This window comes from Bombyx mandarina, chromosome 12 (assembly GCF_030267445.1).
Source record: "Bombyx mandarina strain Sakado chromosome 12, ASM3026744v2".
Lineage (NCBI taxonomy): Eukaryota > Metazoa > Arthropoda > Insecta > Lepidoptera > Bombycidae > Bombyx > Bombyx mandarina.
In genome coordinates this window covers 4,834,447-4,856,454 of record NC_143219.1, presented here as the reverse complement: position 1 = coordinate 4,856,454, position 22,008 = coordinate 4,834,447, and the positions used below count along the sequence as shown (strand labels likewise).

General features: G+C 38.7%; 1 pseudogene; it reads right to left on the bottom strand.

Moving 5' to 3' along the window:
* Window positions 1-6,373: 6,373 nt before the first annotated feature.
* LOC149501759 (uncharacterized) lies at window positions 6,374-14,414 on the bottom strand (annotated as a pseudogene).
* Between the last annotated feature and the right edge of the window lie 7,594 nt (window positions 14,415-22,008).

Here is a 22,008-nt window from a genome sequence, read left to right as displayed (position 1 = left end):
TCCATATAGAAAAACCCTTAATATTTTTGAATGAGTATATACTACTGATGGTAATTTGTATAGAAATATGATTGACATAGAGCTAAACTAAGCTTAAGGCTACGGTGTTTTGCTACATTATTGTTTGGTACATTATTCAGATAACATTCTTGCTTCCAATGATGTGCCACGAACAAACAATACCGTTTCAGGCGTTCAAGATTGCATTTTGAAGTTTGAAGTTGAAAATGATAAGGCTCAGTTTTTACGTTCTTACAGTTTTCTTTTTTCTGTATACCTCTGCGATCAACTGATCCTTCCTAAATATCGGAAATGATAATATGAATACAATGAACTTGATATTAAGCCGCAATAGCCATAGGTACCTTCTTTTTTTTAAAGTTAATTAAAATTCAATTATGACTTGCTTAAAACTCGTCCACTCGCTTATGATAAGAAAAAAAAGAAAAAAAAAGATTTTGTCTGGTACTATTTTCTTTTTGAGATTCAATTTTAATGCCAAAATAATGTTTCACAACGTAGTATATGTTCATAGGGGTTTATAAAGTTAATTAAAGTAATTCTTGGATCAGATCAAGTGGATCAAGCGGAAAAGTCGTGAATGGCACGTGTTTACTTACATACAAAAAAATGTTTCGCTACACATAGGCAGATATTTCATTAGAATTGCTTCAATAAAACTTTTAACAATAAAGTTTTCTTTTATGACCAGTATTATTTTCATTTTAATTTATAGTGAATTATTTTTCCAAATTATGGTTTTTTCATTTTTAGTGAAAACTCCAATGGTTTTTACTCCAAAAACTTACCGTATTAGAACAATCTATTTGGATAAAGCTGAGCAGTCGTTACATTGCAGTTTTAAAGCCAACACGAATAAACTGGTTCAAACAGAACTTTGTTCCCGCGGAGTTAGTTGAATTTAGTTGTCTCTTTGCGCTGCGGTGTGAGTCAGGGAAAAACGTGGACTTTTTCTTGTTACAATGTTTGGAAGAATTTTCGAATGGAACGAGTTTGTTTAGATTACAAAATAAACATTAAAGGCGTAATTTAATAAAAATGTTATAATTAAAATTCAAGTTTAGAGGGCCAAAATTTAATAAGGTTAACAAATCACCAGTAACATTTTCGGTACAAATCAGCTAGCTGGTTGAGTCCATTGAAACAATTAAATGAACCAGGGAATTCAAGAAGGTATAAGGGTAACCTTTTGACGTCTTCCGACCATAGAGTGACTTTATAATGGAAGCCTCATGCATGTTTGTTCCCAGTGTTCTCCATACTTGTTTTGAAGTCGTCGTGGCCTAAAGGATAAGACGTCCGGTGCATTCGTATGTAGCGATGCACCGGTGTTCGAATCCCGCAGGCGGGTACCAATTTTTCTAATGAAATACGTACTCAACAAATGTTCACGGTTGACTTCCACGGTGAAGGAATAACATCGTGTAATAAAAACCAAACCCGCAAAATTATAATTTGCGTAATCACTGGTGGTAGGACCTCTTGTGAGTCCGCACGGGTAGGTACCACCACCCCGCCTATTTCCGCCGTGAAGCAGTAATGCGTTTCGGTTTGAAGGGTGGGGTAGCCGTTGTAACTATACTGAGACCTTAGAACTTATATCTCGAGGTGGGTGGCGCATTTACGTTGTAGATGTCTATGGGCTCCAGTAACCACTTAACATCAGGTGGGCTGTGGGCTAGTCCATCCATTTAAGCAATAAAAAATATATATACTAAAAACCCTAGTCGTTACTAACGCTATTGAAACAGGTTAACTGACATATCAGTCATATTTTCTTGCTATGAGTTTCGTTGCGTCATGAAATCGTTCTAACCATCATATCTTATAAAAAAAAGGCCTTAGTGTCCATATCGCCACACTGAGCTATAAACAATATATTTATTCTTACTCTGTGTTCTTAATTTATTTATTACACTTCATGTAAAATTTACATAGGCGGACTTCATGCCTAAGGAATTTTCTATCAGTCAGTCAACCGAACGGACTACAGAGTAAATAATGGTAGGTGTATTGAAATTTATATTATATTACAAATAAATACATATAATACATAAGTGTAAATATATACATATATACACAAATACAAATATATACATAAACATAATAGTTTGTATAGTATTCAAATATAAAATATGTTATAACTGGTGCATGTTTCACTTGATTAGCGCACATTTCGTTTGATTCGATTTAGCAAAATAGGAAATCAAAGTCATAAAAAAATCTCTTTCATCTGCAACTAGATGGGAAGCGCACGGAAACGTGCAAAATGTGGGAAACTGACAGTGGTTTGAGTGTCGTATTTCCGTTTTCGTTCCGAATCGCATTCTGGTAGCGCTGCAAATGCGATAACATTTGTTATTGTTACCATTAACAACACTAGTAAACTTCTTAAAACTGCACATAGTTAAACTTTAACGGCCGTCTAGTGTAGTGGTAAGTGACATGGTCACTACACAAGGGGGTCGCGGGTTCGAATCCCGCCAAGGGAAGATATTTGTATGATAAATATAAATATCTTTTCCAGGGTTATGGATGTATCTTAAATGTATCATGTGTATAATAAAAATCTTACATTTATTTCCGTTATCTGGTACCTGTAACACAAGTTCTTTACGGGACGAGTTAACGTGGCGTGATTGTTAGTATTATTATTATTTTTTATACATACTATGCATATGCGTACCAAAATTCACTGCGGTTTTGCTATTTAGAATAATAATTATAAATGTACTTGATATGCACAATCAGTTGTGAAAACATGGTTAACCGTCTTTACTCAGAGACTTCGCTACAACGTATAATGCCACAATAAAAATAAATGCAAGTATGCAGCTATTAAATTGAATCATAAATATTTTAACATGAAATATTTCTTTCAAACTTGATGAGGGGTGCTTGATCCTTATACGAATAAAACAAAAGATAGTACATACAAATAGGCAGATAAAAATAAATACAATTTCTTCTTCTGACTTCTGTTTTTTTTCAATTTGACTATTGGCTCCTTGCGATGCCATTATTAAAAAATTTTGAGGCAACGACTTTAATTTCTGTATTCTACTGATGACGTCATCATCATGTAAAAGAATGATATTTTTAGTTAAATATTAAAAAAAATACTATAGTGAATATTTCAAAAATATTTTGATTAATTTCTTAAATTAGTGTAGATAAAAAACTACAACTAGTTAAAATAGTTTTTATTCAAAGTCAATTGCGTGTCAATCTACCACAGTGCAGGATAGTTTTAATTGCAGTTAACAATGGAATTAATTATATATTTAAATATGTTGTAACACAAAATATACTGTCTTATAAACCACAGACTATTCAATAAGGACCAATTTTAAACGCGTTTTATCCCGCTTTTTTTATAAAGTGAAGTGCTGAAAAGAAAGACGTGTTTTAGAAAATTTCTTGAGATTTACAGGTATACTAATGGTAGCTTATTATATGTTTCTTATCGGTGAAATTGCACAGCTGTGGGAAATTAGAACAAAATTGTTTGACGAGGTTTCTCGGGTTTTTCCAAAAAGTCAATGCATTCTCAGTAAATTCACGCCATTTTTCATCGACATAAACCAAAACTTGAATCCATTTTGAGAGATTAGATCGATGGCTCGTTTGTACCGTGTACTTACGTGCTAAAGTTAAACATTAGTTCGAACATTATCAAGTCAAACAAAACAATTCACGTACTTTGTAATGTCAACACTTAATACGAACAGTGTTTATCGGCGATCGAATATAACAGAAGTTCCATTCAATGTTTGTATCGTTCGATCATTTATACATCGTATCATTTTACATCATCATCATCATCATCATCATCATTATTATCCGGCTCTTCTCCCAGTTACTTGAGGCCGGCGCTACATGTTTTCTCCTTCCATACTCTTCTATCATATACCATTTCTTCGCTCACTCCCCTCTTACCCATATCGTCTTTCACACAATCCGTCCGTTTCTTCTTAGGTCTACCTTTTCCTCTATATCCTTCCACATTCATAGTTAACATTTTCTTACCAACCTCATTTTCATTTCGTCTCATCACATGTCCATACCATCCCAAACGCGCACTTCTCAGCTTCTCTGTCACAAAGTCACAGGTGCTACTTTCAGACTTCCTCTAACATATTCATTCCGTATTCTATCCATTCTCGTTACTCCACACATCCATCGCAACATTCGCATCTTTGCTGCATGCAATCGCCTTTCGTCCGCCACTTTAGTGGTCCAACAAGCTGATCCATACAAGACGGCAGGCCTTATTAAGGTCTTATATATCTTCCCTTTTAGGTATTACGCTACCTAATAATTAATAGTTTTTCCGCGAACACAGTTCACATGAAACAGTGGTTTATTTTGAGTTAGCGATTGACTGTGTAAAGTTCTAGCTAAAACGAATTCACAGAACGAAATATTTATAGTCTGTGTTATGTAATGCCCTTTCAGTTATGTACCTCATAGGTTGTGGAGGAAAATTTCACTCTTTTGCTTGTTATTTTAATAATGTTGTTTTGAATAAAATTGGAATGTGAAATGTGAATAGTAAAGCTATTATAAAATAAAGGCATTGTCGTTGAGAAACACTTTAATGGTTTTGTTATTGAAACTATGGAATTTTGTTTAGTCTAGAATCCAAAAACATGTAGGGTTTTTTTATGATTGAGAGATTACTGGTGGCCCGGAGGCCTTTCCAGTTTCACCAGGACAGGTGGGCGAGCAAAGGCTCAGCCAGGAGGGGCGCCGTGAAGTCAGTATTAAAGAACGGCATGTGAACAAAGTTTGATAATCACACTTCGATTATTCAAAATCATCATTAAATCTTGTAATCTTCTTCTTCTATATATATAAAAATGAATTGCTGTTCGTCAGTCTCGCTAAAACTCGAGAACGGCTGGACCGATTTGCTAACCGGCTAATTTTGGTCTTGAATTATTTGTGGAACTCCAGAGAAGGTTTAAAAGGTAGATAAATATGAAAATGCTCGGAATTAAATAAAAATAACAATTTTGTTTTTCCTTTGATGTCCCCCCCGTCGGACGGATTCCTTTTGTTTGTTTTAAGTTTACCTTATACAAAAATTTAGATCTTTTATTTATCGATTGAGGCTCTACGAAGTCTGCCGGGTCAGCTAGTTATTGTAATAAAATCTATATATATAAAAGAAAGTCGTGTTAGTTACTTCACTTATAACTCAAGAACGGCTGAACCGATTTAGCTGAAAATTGGCAGGGAGGTAGTTTAGAGCCAGGAGAAGGACATAGGATACTTTTTATCCCGTTCGACATCATTCCCGTGTGACTTGACATTTAACGTCAGTCACTATAAAACGTGGTATAACAAAAAAGAATCAGACTTGGAATAACAAAATTGACGTATAATGACAGCTATGTAATGACGTATGGATGACAATTTGATATTTGTAAGAAATCATTAATAAAACTATTTCTATTAAATAAATAATTCACATTATTGCCCAATTGCCCATTCGTATAAACAGTGAAGTGAACTATAAAACTCGGTATGGTTGAAAATTTAAGTTTTTAGGTGAAGTGAAGTTTAATTAATAATGCCGCGACCAAGACGATCGAATCTTTCCCGACAAAGCCGTGATGCAAGAAGAATACGAAATACTGCAAATGAAAGGACTGAAGAAGAACAAGAAATAGCACGTGAACAGCGCCGCGATAGTATGGCTCGACTTCGTGCTTCTCAATCACGAGAGCAAAGTGAAGCAGCCCGTGAAACAGCTCGGTTGGCAATGCAGAATCGTCGAGCGAACAACAGAGGTCAACAAATAGACAATTTGCGACGCAGAACAAGATATTTATCAAGTGCTGATTTGAATCGAGCAGCGTTTCAATACGATTGCAGCAATGATTACAGCTTGCATCCTAGCGTTTGCATTGGGCAAATGGACGTAGTTTGCGAGTATTGTGGTGCATTAAAATTTTCCGGAGAAACGCCTGGATTATGCTGCCTTAATGGTAAAGTGAAATTGCCATTGTTGACTCCGCCACCTGAGCCATTGTATTCATTGCTTTGTGGCGAAACACAAGAATCACGCCACTTTCTTGCAAATACTCAAAAATACAATGGTTGTTTCATTTAAGGTACATTTAAGGTATTTATTTTGTACTTATATACAATGTAGTTAAAGAATAACTTACTTTATCTATTGGTACCTATGTAGTATATTTGCTAATTCTGAACTCTACTCTCCCACCGAAAAAAGTGTTTATAACCCAGTTAATACTGTCTGGTTTTTATTTTGTAGATACAAGGACAGATTCATCATCGAATTGGATCATTACTACCTTTCGAAGATACACAGAATAAATTTTTACAAATATATTTCATGGGCAACATGGAAGAACAACCTGACCAACGCATGATGTTCATGAAGCAGACACTGCAAGTCTTGAAGAATTGCTCTCTTCATTCCTGCATTGATCTCTAGGCGGAAGCAAGGCGATGCGGTTCCTGGGTATCCAGATGTGCGTTCTACTGATGCTCTTGGTCGTATGTATACAGTTCATCCAAAGAATAATGAATTGCGGTTGTTGCTGGTAAATGTGCGTGGGCCAACGTCATTTGAGTCACTACGAACTGTTAATGGTGTAATATTCCCAACATATCGTGCTGCATGTGAAGAATTGAAGTTATTAGAAAACGATAGTCATTGGGATACGACAATCGCTGAAGCCATTATCTCTGCATCTCCAAGTCAGATACGCACATTATTCGCTATCATAATTTCGACATGTTTTCCATCAAACCCATGTAACCTGTGGCACAAATACAAGGATAATATGTCAGAAGATATTTTACATCAAATTCGTGTCAGTTCCAGAAATCACGATATTGAGATGAATGAGGAGATACATAATCGTGCTTTATTCTTGATCGAAGATATGTGTTACCTCATGTGCGGTAATTTATTAATCAGGTTAGGAATGCCAGCACCATATCGTGAAATGAATGACGCATTTAATCGAGAATTGGAAAGGGAACGTGAATATGATCACCAGGAATTAGATTTAGTAGTTCAAACGAATGTACCCCTGTTGAATTACCAACAAAAGGAAGTTTATGATACTTTAATGAAGGCAATCGATGATGAAAATGGTGGTTTATATTTCCTAGATGCCCCTGGTGGAACTGGCAAGACATTCCTCATGTCATTAGTTTTAGCAACTGTTCGGGCGAGATTTAACATAGCGGTTGCAGTTGCTTCTTCTGGAATAGCAGCCACATTGTTAGAAGGATGCCGTACGGCTCATTCAGCATTCAAATTACCGTTAAATCTTCAAACTATTGAAGAACCAATGTGTAATATTGCAAAACACTCAGCAATGGCCAAAGTTTTAGCGGTATCGAAAATCATCATCTGGGACGAATGCACAATGGCGCATAAACGTGCATTAGAAGCACTTAACCGAACATTAAAAGATTTACGCAATGACTCGAGATGTTTTGGAGGAGCAATGATTTTACTTTCTGGCGATTTCCGCCAAATACTGCCAGTAATTCCAAGATCTACGGCTGCCGACGAAATAAACGCTTACCTCAAATCGTCAAATCTATGGCGCCATGTGAAGAAACTGCAACTGACAACAAACATGAGAGTTACATTGCTTAATGATACATCTGCTGAAGATTTCTCAGAGCAATTGCTGACTATCGGTAATGGTCAAGTACCTGTCGATGAATCGAGCGGATTAATATCATTTCCAAATAATTTATGTAATTTTGTCTCATCAAAAGACGAACTTATCAACAATGTATTTCCAGAAATTATTTCTAACTACAAAAATTATGAATGGATGAGTGAGCGAGCAATTTTAGCGGCTAAGAATAAAGATGTAGATGACCTAAACTACATAATTCAAAATAAGATCATTGGAACAATGCATTCATTCAAATCTATTGACTGCGTCACAAATGAAGATGAAGCCACCAACTATCCAATTGAATTTTTAAACTCTTTGGACGTGCCTGGCTTACCACCGCACAATTTACGCCTAAAGGTTGGCTCCGTAGTAATCATGCTTCGAAACATAAACCAACCAAAACTGTGCAACGGTACGCGTTTGGTGGTTAGAAAATTGATGAACAATGTAATTTACGCTACGATAATGATAGGAAAATTCAAAGGTGAGGAAGTTCTCATTCCGAGGATACCGATGATCCCAACCGATATGCCGTTTGAATTTAAAAGACTTCAATTTCCGATACGTCTTGCATTTGCCATGACCATCAACAAATCACAAGGCCAATCCTTAAAAGTTTGTGGTTTAAATCTAGAACATTCATGTTTTTCCCATGGTCAATTATACGTGGCATGTTCACGGGTCGGAAGACCATCTGCGTTGTTTGTTTTTGCGCCTGATAATAAAACAAAAAATGTCGTGTATCACAAGGTACTTAAATGAAGAGCAACCTATGTACTAAAATACAGAAATAATTATGAATGATTGATGTAGAAATTTAATTTTTTTTGTATTTTTTCCAATAAAAAAAAAAACTGCTTATTTATTGACATTAAGGCGGAACAAAGTTCGCCGGGTCAGCTAGTATATCATAAAATTCGTTACAAAAAAGATGAATACATATGTGAAGCAGTAATACGTTTCGGTTTGAAGGGTGGGGCAGCCGTTGTAACTATACTTGAGACCTTAGAACTTATATCTCAAGGTAGGCGGCGCATTTACGTTGTGGATGTCTAGGGGCTCCAGTAACCACTTAACACCAGGTGGGCTGTGAGCCCGTCCACCAATCCAAGCAATAAAAAAAGAAAAGAGAAAAATGTTCGCCCATACTTATTACATTTGGGCATAATGTCTTCCTTCCAAATCGGATACTCTTGGCAGAGTAGTCGTGGTTATCGATGGATAGGGTTGCGTCTCATCGTCGCCGCTCGCTTCCAAAGCAGCCGCAAATCGAACAATGTTACCCCAATGGAGACGGCTGTTAAAATTGCGAGCACATCGTACTACGCTGGCTTTGGTAGTGCTGATGATGAGATCAATCCAGCGCGTGGGAGAGCGAGCTCTAGGTCTTCTGCCTTCTACACGTCCCTGTACGACAAGTTTCTCCATGGAATCTACCTTTCTGGAGATGTGCCCAAAGACCTTATGAATTCGTAGCTGAACAGTCTACGAAAGTTCTTTGAGGATGCAAAGACGCTTGATATTAGTCTCGGTACAATAAAGTCATTTAAGTGTATTTTTTTTATTTCTCTCATAAACAAGCGGGATCTGTACAGATCACGACGACCCTGTTGTGTGCCACCCAACATCATTTGTGTGATGTACTTATTTGTACATTGTTGCGTCTATTTCTTATAGGTATCTTGAGGTGGAAGAAGAAAATGAATAAATGCGTTTACTTCTTCAAATACTCATTATATTATTTTTAATTATTTTACAAAATTACAAAATTGAAATGCGCGTCCATCTTTTTTCTTCGTGTGTAAATTTTAAATTTCGACAATTGGTGCCACTATTGCGTTTCCTGTTTTGTGATTGGTTCGTGCGATATGAGGTAATCGTTGGCCAATCACAGCCATCAATGTATGACGCGACGTTGATTCGTTAACATACATTAAAAACAACAAGTGAACCCACGCAACGCATCACTGTTTTTAAGAAAATATGGTAGTAATTAGCCGTTGAGTTCATAGTACCATCAGTATATTATATAAGTAATGCCCAGCGCGTTTCCACAAACGAGTTATTTTTAATTCAATTACTTAAAAACTTTGCACTAACTCTAAAAGTCACATGCAACGTCACGTCACAATTATAGTAAGCGGCACGTAACTTGGCAAGAGTCGTAAGATGCGCAGAAGTCGTTTTTTAGGTCTCTTTGGTTGTCAAGCGGGACGCGGGGAAAGACGTAGCACCGTTCCGAGCGCACGATTGGTGAGTCAGTCGACCCTCCCCTCCCGCACCGCGTCCACGTTCCGTTCGCTCCGTGATTACACATGCGCCTATTAAATTGTAGGAGCCCTTTGTTTATATTGGGTTTTTGTTACGAGTTGTTATTATTGTTTTAAATTTAGTTTTTGTTACGAGTGTTATTCTTTTAAATTTGTTTGCAATGCCAGGACCAAATACCAATGACCATATAGTCGATTCAGTCAGTGAGCGTTTTATTATTTACGCCAGTGACGACAGCGACTCTTCGTTATGTCAACGATGAGGAGCCAACTCCTTCCACCAGCTCAGGTGCTACCATAAATTTAATCCAAGGGGTAGCACTATTAGAAAATAATAGTGACGACGGCGACACATAATTTTTAATATTAAGTATATTTTTTAAATAAACTTCTTAACTTTTAATTGTATTTTATTTATAGCACCTAATACACTTCACGAGTTCTTCTCTTTTCTTTAACTTTCGTCTAAACACAAAGCCTTAAAAACAAATTACGGCAAATAAAAAATTAAATTAAATTATATGCGGCAATAAAAGTGACCATTTTTTTGTTGCAATGTGCACCATGCGCGACATTACCCTCACTACACCAAAACCTTGCCAACTTACGTGCCGCTTACTATACGTCTATCGAATTGTTGAATTCACATGCAGTGACATCTGTTAATAACAAACTAAATAGAAAAATATTACGTTACGGACGTTTTTTCCCGGTTAGGGTACCCCTACGCATCGTCCCATAAGAAACTTTCCGGTCACCGTTCTCGTCGAACCCGTCGCTTGCGACGAAGGGCTCGACGAGTAAATTAACTCTCAGGCACAGCCCACTGAGTTTCTCGCCGGATCTTCTCAGTGGGTCACGTTTCCGATCCGGTGGTAGATTCTGTGAAGCACGACTCTTGCTAGGGTTCGTGTTAGCAACGTCATCAGGTTTGAGCCACGTGAGCTCACCTACAAACGTTAGGGTTACGCTGAAATAGCCCCTAAGGCTATCAGCTTAGGTAGGAAAAAAAAAAAGAAACTTCGTTCCAAAAACAACAAAAAAAAAGAAGAAAAAAAATACTATCACTGACCGCACCGCGCGAATAGTACACCCACACGCCGCTTGTTTTTAATCTCAATTTTTTTTTTGACTTTTACTACTTTTCTATTACGAACTCTAAGATACGATCATCCTCGTCTTTGTAGGAGTGTTATACCCCTTTTGTGAACACAAACAATTCAGAGGAGGAGTTTAGACGGTAAGCACATCAACACTTCTTTATTAGTGTTGTTAATTAAAAAACTTTGTTAAATATACACTGACTAGCTGACCCGGCGAACTTTGTTCCGCCTTAATGTCAATAAATAAGCAGTTTTTTTTTTTATTGGAAAAAATACAAAAAAAATTAAATTTCTACATCAATCATTCATAATTATTTCTGTATTTTAGTACATAGGTTGCTCTTCATTTAAGTACCTTGTGATACACGACATTTTTTGTTTTATTATCAGGCGCAAAAACAAACAACGCAGATGGTCTTCCGACCCGTGAACATGCCACGTATAATTGACCATGGGAAAAACATGAATGTTCTAGATTTAAACCACAAACTTTTAAGGATTGGCCTTGTGATTTGTTGATGGTCATGGCAAATGCAAGACGTATCGGAAATTGAAGTCTTTTAAATTCAAACGGCATATCGGTTGGGATCATCGGTATCCTCGGAATGAGAACTTCCTCACCTTTGAATTTTCCTATCATTATCGTAGCGTAAATTACATTGTTCGTCAATTTTCTAACCACCAAACGCGTACCGTTGCACAGTTTTGGTTGGTTTATGTTTCGAAGCATGATTACTACGGAGCCAACCTTTAGGCGTAAATTGTGCGGTGGTAAGCCAGGCACGTCCAAAGAGTTTAAAAATTCAATTGGATAGTTGGTGGCTTCATCTTCATTTGTGACGCAGTCAATAGATTTGAATGAATGCATTGTTCCAATGATCTTATTTTGAATTATGTAGTTTAGGTCATTTACATCTTTATTCTTAGCCGCTAAAATTGCTCGCTCACTCATCCATTCATAATTTTTGTAGTTAGAAATAATTTCTGGAAATACATTGTTGATAAGTTCGTCTTTTGATGAGACAAAATTACATAAATTATTTGGAAATGATATTAATCCGCTCGATTCATCGACAGGTACTTGACCATTACCGATAGTCAGCAATTGCTCTGAGAAATCTTCAGCAGATGTATCATTAAGCAATGTAACTCTCATGTTTGTTGTCAGTTGCAGTTTCTTCACATGGCGCCATAGATTTGACGATTTGAGGTAAGCGTTTATTTCGTCGGCAGCCGTAGATCTTGGAATTACTGGCAGTATTTGGCGGAAATCGCCAGAAAGTAAAATCATTGCTCCTCCAAAACATCTCGAGTCATTGCGTAAATCTTTTAATGTTCGGTTAAGTGCTTCTAATGCACGTTTATGCGCCATTGTGCATTCGTCCCAGATGATGATTTTCGATACCGCTAAAACTTTGGCCATTGCTGAGTGTTTTGCAATATTACACGTTGGTTCTTCAATAGTTTGAAGATTTAACGGTAATTTGAATGCTGAATGAGCCGTACGGCATCCTTCTAACAATGTGGCTGCTATTCCAGAAGAAGCAACTGCAACCGCTATGTTAAATCTCGCCCGAACAGTTGCTAAAACTAATGACATGAGGAATGTCTTGCCAGTTCCACCAGGGGCATCTAGGAAATATAAACCACCATTTTCATCATCGATTGCCTTCATTAAAGTATCATAAACTTCCTTTTGTTGGTAATTCAACAGGGGTATATTCGTTTGAACTACTAAATCTAATTCCTGGTGATCATATTCACGTTCCCTTTCCAATTCTCGATTAAATGCGTCATTCATTTCACGATATGGTGCTGGCATTCCTAACCTGATTAATAAATTACCGCACATGAGGTAACACATATCTTCGATCAAGAATAAAGCACGATTATGTATCTCCTCATTCATCTCAATATCGTGATTTCTGGAACTGACACGAATTTGATGTAAAATATCTTCTGACATATTATCCTTGTATTTGTGCCACAGGTTACATGGGTTTGATGGAAAACATGTCGAAATTATGATAGCGAATAATGTGCGTATCTGACTTGGAGATGCAGAGATAATGGCTTCAGCGATTGTCGTATCCCAATGACTATCGTTTTCTAATAACTTCAATTCTTCACATGCAGCACGATATGTTGGGAATATTACACCATTAACAGTTCGTAGTGACTCAAATGACGTTGGCCCACGCACATTTACCAGCAACAACCGCAATTCATTATTCTTTGGATGAACTGTATACATACGACCAAGAGCATCAGTAGAACGCACATCTGGATACCCAGGAACCGCATCGCCTTGCTTCCGCCTAGAGATCAATGCAGGAATGAAGAGAGCAATTCTTCAAGACTTGCAGTGTCTGCTTCATGAACATCATGCGTTGGTCAGGTTGTTCTTCCATGTTGCCCATGAAATATATTTGTAAAAATTTATTCTGTGTATCTTCGAAAGGTAGTAATGATCCAATTCGATGATGAATCTGTCCTTGTATCTACAAAATAAAAACCAGACAGTATTAACTGGGTTATAAACACTTTTTTCGGTGGGAGAGTAGAGTTCAGAATTAGCAAATATACTACATAGGTACCAATAGATAAAGTAAGTTATTCTTTAACTACATTGTATATAAGTACAAAAATAAATACCTTAAATGTACCTTAAATGAAACAACCATTGTATTTTTGAGTATTTGCAAGAAAGTGGCGTGATTCTTGTGTTTCGCCACAAAGCAATGAATACAATGGCTCAGGTGGCGGAGTCAACAATGGCAATTTCACTTTACCATTAAGGCAGCATAATCCAGGCGTTTCTCCGGAAAATTTTAATGCACCACAATACTCGCAAACTACGTCCATTTGCCCAATGCAAACGCTAGGATGCAAGCTGTAATCATTGCTGCAATCGTATTGAAACGCTGCTCGATTCAAATCAGCACTTGATAAATATCTTGTTCTGCGTCGCAAATTATCTATTTGTTGACCTCTGTTGTTCGCTCGACGATTCTGCATTGCCAACCGAGCTGTTTCACGGGCTGCTTCACTTTGCTCTCGTGATTGAGAAGCACGAAGTCGAGCCATACTATCGCGGCGCTGTTCACGTGCTATTTCTTGTTCTTCTTCAGTCCTTTCATTTGCAGTATTTCGTATTCTTCTTGCATCACGGCTTTGTCGGGAAAGATTCGATCGTCTTGGTCGCGGCATTATTAATTAAACTTCACTTCACCTAAAAACTTAAATTTTCAACCATACCGAGTTTTATAGTTCACTTCACTGTTTATACGAATGGGCAATTGGGCAATAATGTGAATTATTTATTTAATAGAAATAGTTTTATTAATGATTTCTTACAAATATCAAATTGTCATCCATACGTCATTACATAGCTGTCATTATACGTCAATTTTGTTATTCCAAGTCTGATTCTTTTTTGTTATACCACGTTTTATAGTGACTGACGTTAAATGTCAAGTCACACGGGAATGATGTCGAACGGGATAAAAAGTATCCTATGTCCTTCTCCTGGCTCTAAACTACCTCCCTGCCAATTTTCAGCTAAATCGGTTCAGCCGTTCTTGAGTTATAAGTGAAGTAACTAACACGACTTTCTTTTATATATATAGATATGAATAGGTGCAAGATTACATGTAAGAAATATTACATAACGCTGCATTGATGTATTAAATTAATTTAATGTATTAAAATTTGATTATTTATTGTACACTATTTGTAATAACAACCTTACACAATGCGCGTAAGGTTGAATTTGCGAAAGATATTGTTAGTGTTAGCATAACTATAGTATAGTACGTAGGTATAATAATTGTTGAGTGCTGAGTGACAGTTTCGAGTGCTACTTTGTTTGAGACCGTGTATCTTGGGTTTTTATCAATGTAACGCTGTCATAATAATATCGGCTCTTCCTGAAATTCTCGTATATCAGTACAAATATCAGTATGAGCTATTCTATCTGATGATTTCTGTATGTCACGATCACGATAAGCGTTTGTTTGCGTGTGATATTTGGGAGTGGTTACAGATTAACTAAAAATACATATATTATTTTAGTAATTTTGTATCTAACTATCCAGGACTCCATGAAAACCATATAGCTCTGAAGCATAAAACGTATGTAGCCTCATAATAAAAACATAGTCAGAAAAATGGTCTATTTTAAGTAAATGCGACATAAATATTCAAGGACCTAGTTGAAGTAGTTTGAAAAAAAAAATTGAATCTTTTGCTGCAGCTTTGTACACAGCTCTGCTATCAATCTGATAGCAAATCTACTGGTAGTAGGACCACTTGTGAGTCCGCGCGGGTAGGTACCACCACCCTGCCTATTTTTGCCGTGAAGCAATAATGCGTTTCGGTTTGAAGGGTAGGGCAGCCGTTGTAACTATACTGAGATCTTAGAACTTATAACTCAAGGTGGGTGGCGCATTTACGTCGTAGATGTCTATGTGCTCCAGTAACCACTTAACACCAGGTGGGCTGTAAGCTCGTCCACCCATTTAAGCATAAAAAAAATTATTATCTTAAAATTAAACTGGTCTTTTTTTCAGTTTTATGTAAATATCGTAGTTGTCGTAGTTTTCGCCTTCAATTGTAGATAAAAATTATATACTGATAATAAAAAATATGCACGTATAGCTTTGGATCGTTGACATCTTACATAACGTTGTCTTAATATTGTTATAAACTTGATTCACACAAGCTTCGAGCATCAGCAATTGGACTTAACATTTTTTTATTTGTTCATAAAATTTGAGATCGATTTCATACGATCGGTAAAACGACTATTAATTTAGCGCACAGAAGCAGAAGCATAGTTCATTAGCCCACTGAGTTTCTCGCCGGATCTTCTCAGTGGGTCGCGTTTTCGAGCCGGTGGTAGATTTTTTTTAATTTTTTTTTTATTGCCCAGATTTGAGCTCACAGCCCACCTGGTGTTGTACGAGTAGTTACTGGAGCCCACAGACATCCACAACGTAAATGCGCCACCCACCTTGAGATACAAATTCTAAGGTCTCAAGTATAGTAACAATGGCAGTCCTAACCTTCAAACCAAAACGCATTACTGCTTCACGGCAGAAAATAGGCAGGGTGGTGATACCCACCCGCGCGGACTCACAAGAGGTCCTACCACCAGTAATTACGCAAATTATAAATTTGCGGGTTTCATTTTTATTACACGATGTTATTCCTTAACCGTGGAAGTCAATCGTGAACATTTGTTGAGTACGTATTTCATTGGAAAAATTTGTAACCGCCTGCGGGATTCGAACACCAGTGCATCACTTCAACACGAATGCACCGGACGTCTTATCCGTTAGGCCACGACGACTACAAGTGATTCTGCGAAGCGCGGCTCTTGCTAGGGTTCGTGTTAGCAACGTCATCAGGGTTGAGCCCCGCGAGCTCACCTACTAGTTAAGGCGACGCTGATATAGCCTCTCAAGGCTATCAGGTTAGGTAGGAAAAAAAAAAATTCATTGTCACTTGTACCCTTTTTGTCACGATCCTTATCGTCGTAGTCGGTTGCTCTTGGCAGAGCAGTCGTGGTCATGTGGGATTCTTGTTTATTAAAGCCTTGACAGATGTTTTCCATAGTTTGCGAACTGAGGCTCAGCGCACGCACTCGTTATGTGGGGTGTCAGTAAGGTCTCTCACCTGATCAGTCCAGCGAACGGGGATTAGTCCACGAGATCTCTTGCTATTTACCCTACCCTCAACAACAAGTTTCTCGATAAACTCTGACGATCCTTATATTTGTCGTATAATTAAAGGATTATTACAGTTTCATTACTGGTTATCTTATAACGATTTCCGATACTATTTTCATCTTCCTAACTGTACAACACAATCGAATAAAGTTTTACGAGATATCATATCAAGACAATTGTTGGGAAGGCGTTAACCGATCTTCCTTTATCGTATTCCCTTTGGGATCAATATGTTGCAATTTCTGAGCGAAATTAGCGGTCGGTCGTAGCACTGAAAGGGAATGAATTGTATTGATTGCGTAACATTGGGGTAAACTTAACTTTCCCCTGGTTTTGTTACTTGTAAATGGGCTGTGTTATAAAGGAATACTGGCATTGAACCAATGATTAATTTGTAGTTTTCTAAGCTATCATCTTGCAAAATTCGTTGTTACTTTACATGTAGAGCATATTTGTTAAGGATAAACGCTTTTTTTCCCTATCACTCTCCCTATTCCCTATCCCTCCCCTTTTCCCTATCACTCACCCTATCTCACTGGTGGTAGGACCTCTTGGGAGTCCGCACGGGTAGGTACCACCACCCCACCTATTTCCGCCGTGAAGCAGTAATGCGTTTCGGTTCGAAGGTTGGGGTAGCCGTTGTAACTATACTGAGACCTTAGAACTTATATCTCGAGGTGGGTGGCGCATTTACGTTGTAGATGTCTATGGGCTCCAGTAACCACTTAATACTAGGTGGGCTGTGAGCTCGTCCAGCCATCTAAGAAATAAAAAAAATAAAAAAAAATCTAGTCTAATACCCTCGAGTAGTTATACTAGATTCTCTGAGCAAGTAGATGAGCTCACAGGGCTCTAACCTGAGGACGTTGCTAACACTAGCCCTAGCAAGAGTAGTGCTTGGGCTGGAAAAACGCATTAGACTAAATACCCACTTTTATTTTAGCAAAAGAATACGGGAATGTGCTTCTTTTTTAATAATTATTATTTGGATGTTTATATTGTTTGTTGACCATATAATATATATATGTCGTAGGCGGCGCCAGGGATGGCTAAGCGGTAGTTTCGTCATCACTCGTATTCGATTGAACTCAGTTTAGTAAATAAAACTTTTCAATAATAATTAGTGAAACTCAACACACACAACTTTCACAATGACAGGATAAACCGACAGTCTGACTGAGACGGACGGACCGTCTGATACAGACTGAATGACTGTCTGACACGGAATGCCACGACTCTGTCCACGTACCGCCAATTTATAACTGTGGCGTTACGGAGTCTACCCTTCATTTTGTGATATTTATCAAAACAACATTTCATCATTTAAAATAATAATCAAAACCACCGTCTTAATATTACTAAAAGTCGTCAACCACGACACGGCCATTCTGTCACTTTGACGTTTGTGTATCGTTGATATTCCGAACTATTGACCCGGATGCGACACGGCCATCCTGTGTTACACACGTCCTCGTGTGTTAATCTGAAACAAAAGCCAATACCGCACAGTATCATTCACGCTCGGCCATATCTGACCACTCGTGTCATCATAAATTCTATAACGACATTGAAAGATTACACAAACGAAAATAAGTGATTTACTACTGCTGCAAGTTCTCCCCGTACAATTCATGTACACAGTAACTAAGTCATCCCTGTGACTACAAGTGTTCAATGATAGTCATCCCTGTGACTACAAGTGTTCAATGATAGTCATCCCTGTGACTACAAGTGTTCAATGATAGTCATCCCAGTGACTACAAGTGTTCAATGATAGTCATCCCTGTGACTACAAGTGTTCAATGATAGTCATCCCTGTGACTACAAGTGTTCAATGATAGTCATCCCTGTGACTACAAGTGTTCAATGATAGTCATCCCTGTGACTACAAGTGTCCAAAGTGTTCAATGATAGTCATCCCTGTGACTACAAGTGTCCAAAGTGTTCAATGATAGTCATCCCTGTGACTCACATATCAACAGTCATCCCTGTGACTCTAATCAACAGTCCTTTTATGAGAACCATTGCATATAGATTTCTCGACAAGAGAACATTCGGCACCAAAATCCAAATAAAAATAATACGACTCACCAGATTGTTCTCATTTACCAAAAATACTCGATATTACACAGCTACCGGCATGTCGCTCCGCTCGGCCGGTGAATAGTTGACCCATCGAGCGCCGACAGACGGCGCTTGCGTCCCATATCTCGTATTGGCTGCAGCAATCACGTGTTGATTGCGACACGGTCTTCCTGACTGTACACGTCCTCGTGTGATGGTTAACCTACAATCAAAAACATCCACGAGAACACTTGTTCCGCTCGATCACTCCTGACTACACTTTAAGACTTATCGGAAAATTTAAAGTCATCAAAGCTTTAAACTGTTTTAATACCATTTTAACCAAATAAAACAATAGGGTATACAAAGTTCACTATTCAGCAGCCAGAGCACGTACCACAGTCATTCATCAAACCTCAAATTTACTCTGTACAAATCAGGCATAGCTTACAGGAACTCAGATCAAAGAAAACTTCCGAGTAAAAATATCTAACGCCACGGCTCTCCAGCCGACCAGCAATCGCAATTGCCCTCATGATGCGCATCCACAGCGTGGATCGCCCGTGTGCATCACCCGCTGACTACACACGATGGTCTTTACAGACCCCGACCTCCGCCAGAGCCAAACGCGCACCGCACACCCACGGACTACTTGAGTTGCCTCAAGAGACACCGATTTCTACCGGGCTACGACTACGTAATAGCTACTGGTACGGTCGAACACAATACGGCCGATAGACTATCCTTACTCGAGTTTTCACCACAATTTAAGCTTGCTCTTCATCATCATCATTTACATCAACCTCGACTGGTATGTGTCATGCTGGCATTTTTCTTAGCCTATCATGTGGGTATTTGTAAGTACGTTTTGAATTTAAAGCTTTCAATGTGTAACGGTCACCATCCAATACTTCAACTACTTTAAACGGCCCTTTAAACTTCGTATCTAATTTCGTTTGATTACGCTCTTCGTTTTAATGTGTGGACGAGCTCACAGCCCACCTTGTGTTAAGTGGTTACTGGAACCCATAGACATCCACAGCGTAAACGCACCACACACCTTGAGATAAAAGTTCTAAGGTCTCAGTATAGTTACAACCGCTGCCCCACCCTTCAAACCGAAATACATCACTGCTTCACGGCAGAAATAGGCAGGGTGATGGTACCCGTGCGGTCGATGGCACTATACGGAGCACCCGTCTGGTGGCACGTCCTTACCCACGAGAACGTCGCCGCGCTGCGACGCCGGCAGCGCGCGATCGCAGTCAGAGTTATTCAAGGATACCTCACAGTCTCCTACGAGGCGGCGCGCCCTAGCGCAAGTGTAGCCGGAGCACGGGGGCACCAATCTCGGCAGTCCGTGCTAGAGGCGTGGTCTCGTCGTTTGGCGGACCCGTCGGCCGGCCTCTGTACCGTCGAGGCGATCTGCCTGGTTCTCGCGGACTGGGTAGGCCGCGACCGCGGAAGACTCACCTCCGGTTACCTGTGCAGACTCACAAGACATTTTACCACCACGCAAACTTTTTACCACAGCAAATCTTACCAGCCACCACACAAACTACAATTTGGCGGGTTCCACCTCTTCTACACGATGTTACTCCCACACTGCGGAAGCCAACCGCAAACACTTGTCAAGCACACACAAGCACGCACTTCACCAGAAAAACTTGCATCCGCCAGCGGGACCCGAACACCGCCGCGTCGCCAGACACGAACGCACCGGACGTCTTATCTTACAGGTCACGACGACTTCAGATGTGTCAATTTTTCTTCCCCACGGAAACTTGCTTGCTTTCTTGTTTGCTTGCTTGCTGGAGCTCGAAGTCATCGAACGTGTAATGTTATTGGTATTGAATCTAGTAGATAAATTTCAGCGACAATTCACAGTCTCATGTCCTGGTTTACTGTACTAGTGCCATGTAACTCTAGCAGAAGTCAGCCGCTTAAAATAATTCTTGTCGGAACTACCCACTTGTCATGACAGATCCATTATTACGATCGAAGTTTTACTTGAGATTTGCACTTGCCTTAATTTCTTGCAATAGCTTGTTACGTGTTGTATTTCCGCTAGTAAATGCCATGTGATGAAGTCGACAGTCAACTGGGCAACATGAGCCAGAACGTAAGATGTGACGATTTCTTCGTGGCTCAGATCTTCCATCGAGGTAGCAGACGTTATGACACGACTTACGTATGCTGCATTCACGCTCTTGTGGCGTACCACTACTAGTATTCTGATCTGCATCATGTTTTTTTGCTGTACTTCGAACATGTTCAAACACGTCACGCCAGTGAGAGTAGAGTCCTGATCTCACTTCTGATGTCGTAGGCGGCAGCGGCAGGGATGGCTGAGCGGTAGTTTCGTCATCACTCGTATTCGATTGAACTCAGTTTAGTAAATAAAACTTTTCAATAATAATTAGTGAAACTCAACACACACAACTTTCACAATGACAGGATAAACCGACAGTCTGACTGAGACGGACGGACCGTCTGATACAGACTGAATGACTGTCTGACACGGAATGCCACGACTCTGTCCACGTACCGCCAATTTATAACTGTGGCGTTACGGAGTCTACCCTTCATTTTGTGATATTTATCAAAACAACATTTCATCATTTAAAATAATAATCAAAACCACCGTCTTAATATTACTAAAAGTCGTCAACCACGACACGGCCATTCTGTCACTTTGACGTTTGTGTATCGTTGATATTCCGAACTATTGACCCGGATGCGACATATATATATATATACATTTGTGTGTATGAGTGTGTGTGTGTGTGTGTGTGAGAGAGAGTATGCTTTGTTGTATACAAAATAAATAAACAAGGCGGAACATACGAAAAAGTACAATTGTCAGTCTTATCGCTAAGAGCGATCTCTTTCAGACTTCGATCAAGTGGATAAGAATCATTAGTAAACAAATTTATACGCGGTGTACCTATAGATTGAAATATACATATACAAACACATCAATACATCTTCTTCTTTTTCTCCACCTTATCCCACTAGGTGGGGTCGGCACAGCTAATTTTTCTCTTCCATTCTCTTCTATCAGCCGTCATCTCAACACTCACTCCTCTCTCTCTCATATCGTCATTCACACACTCCATCCATGTCTTCTTCGGTC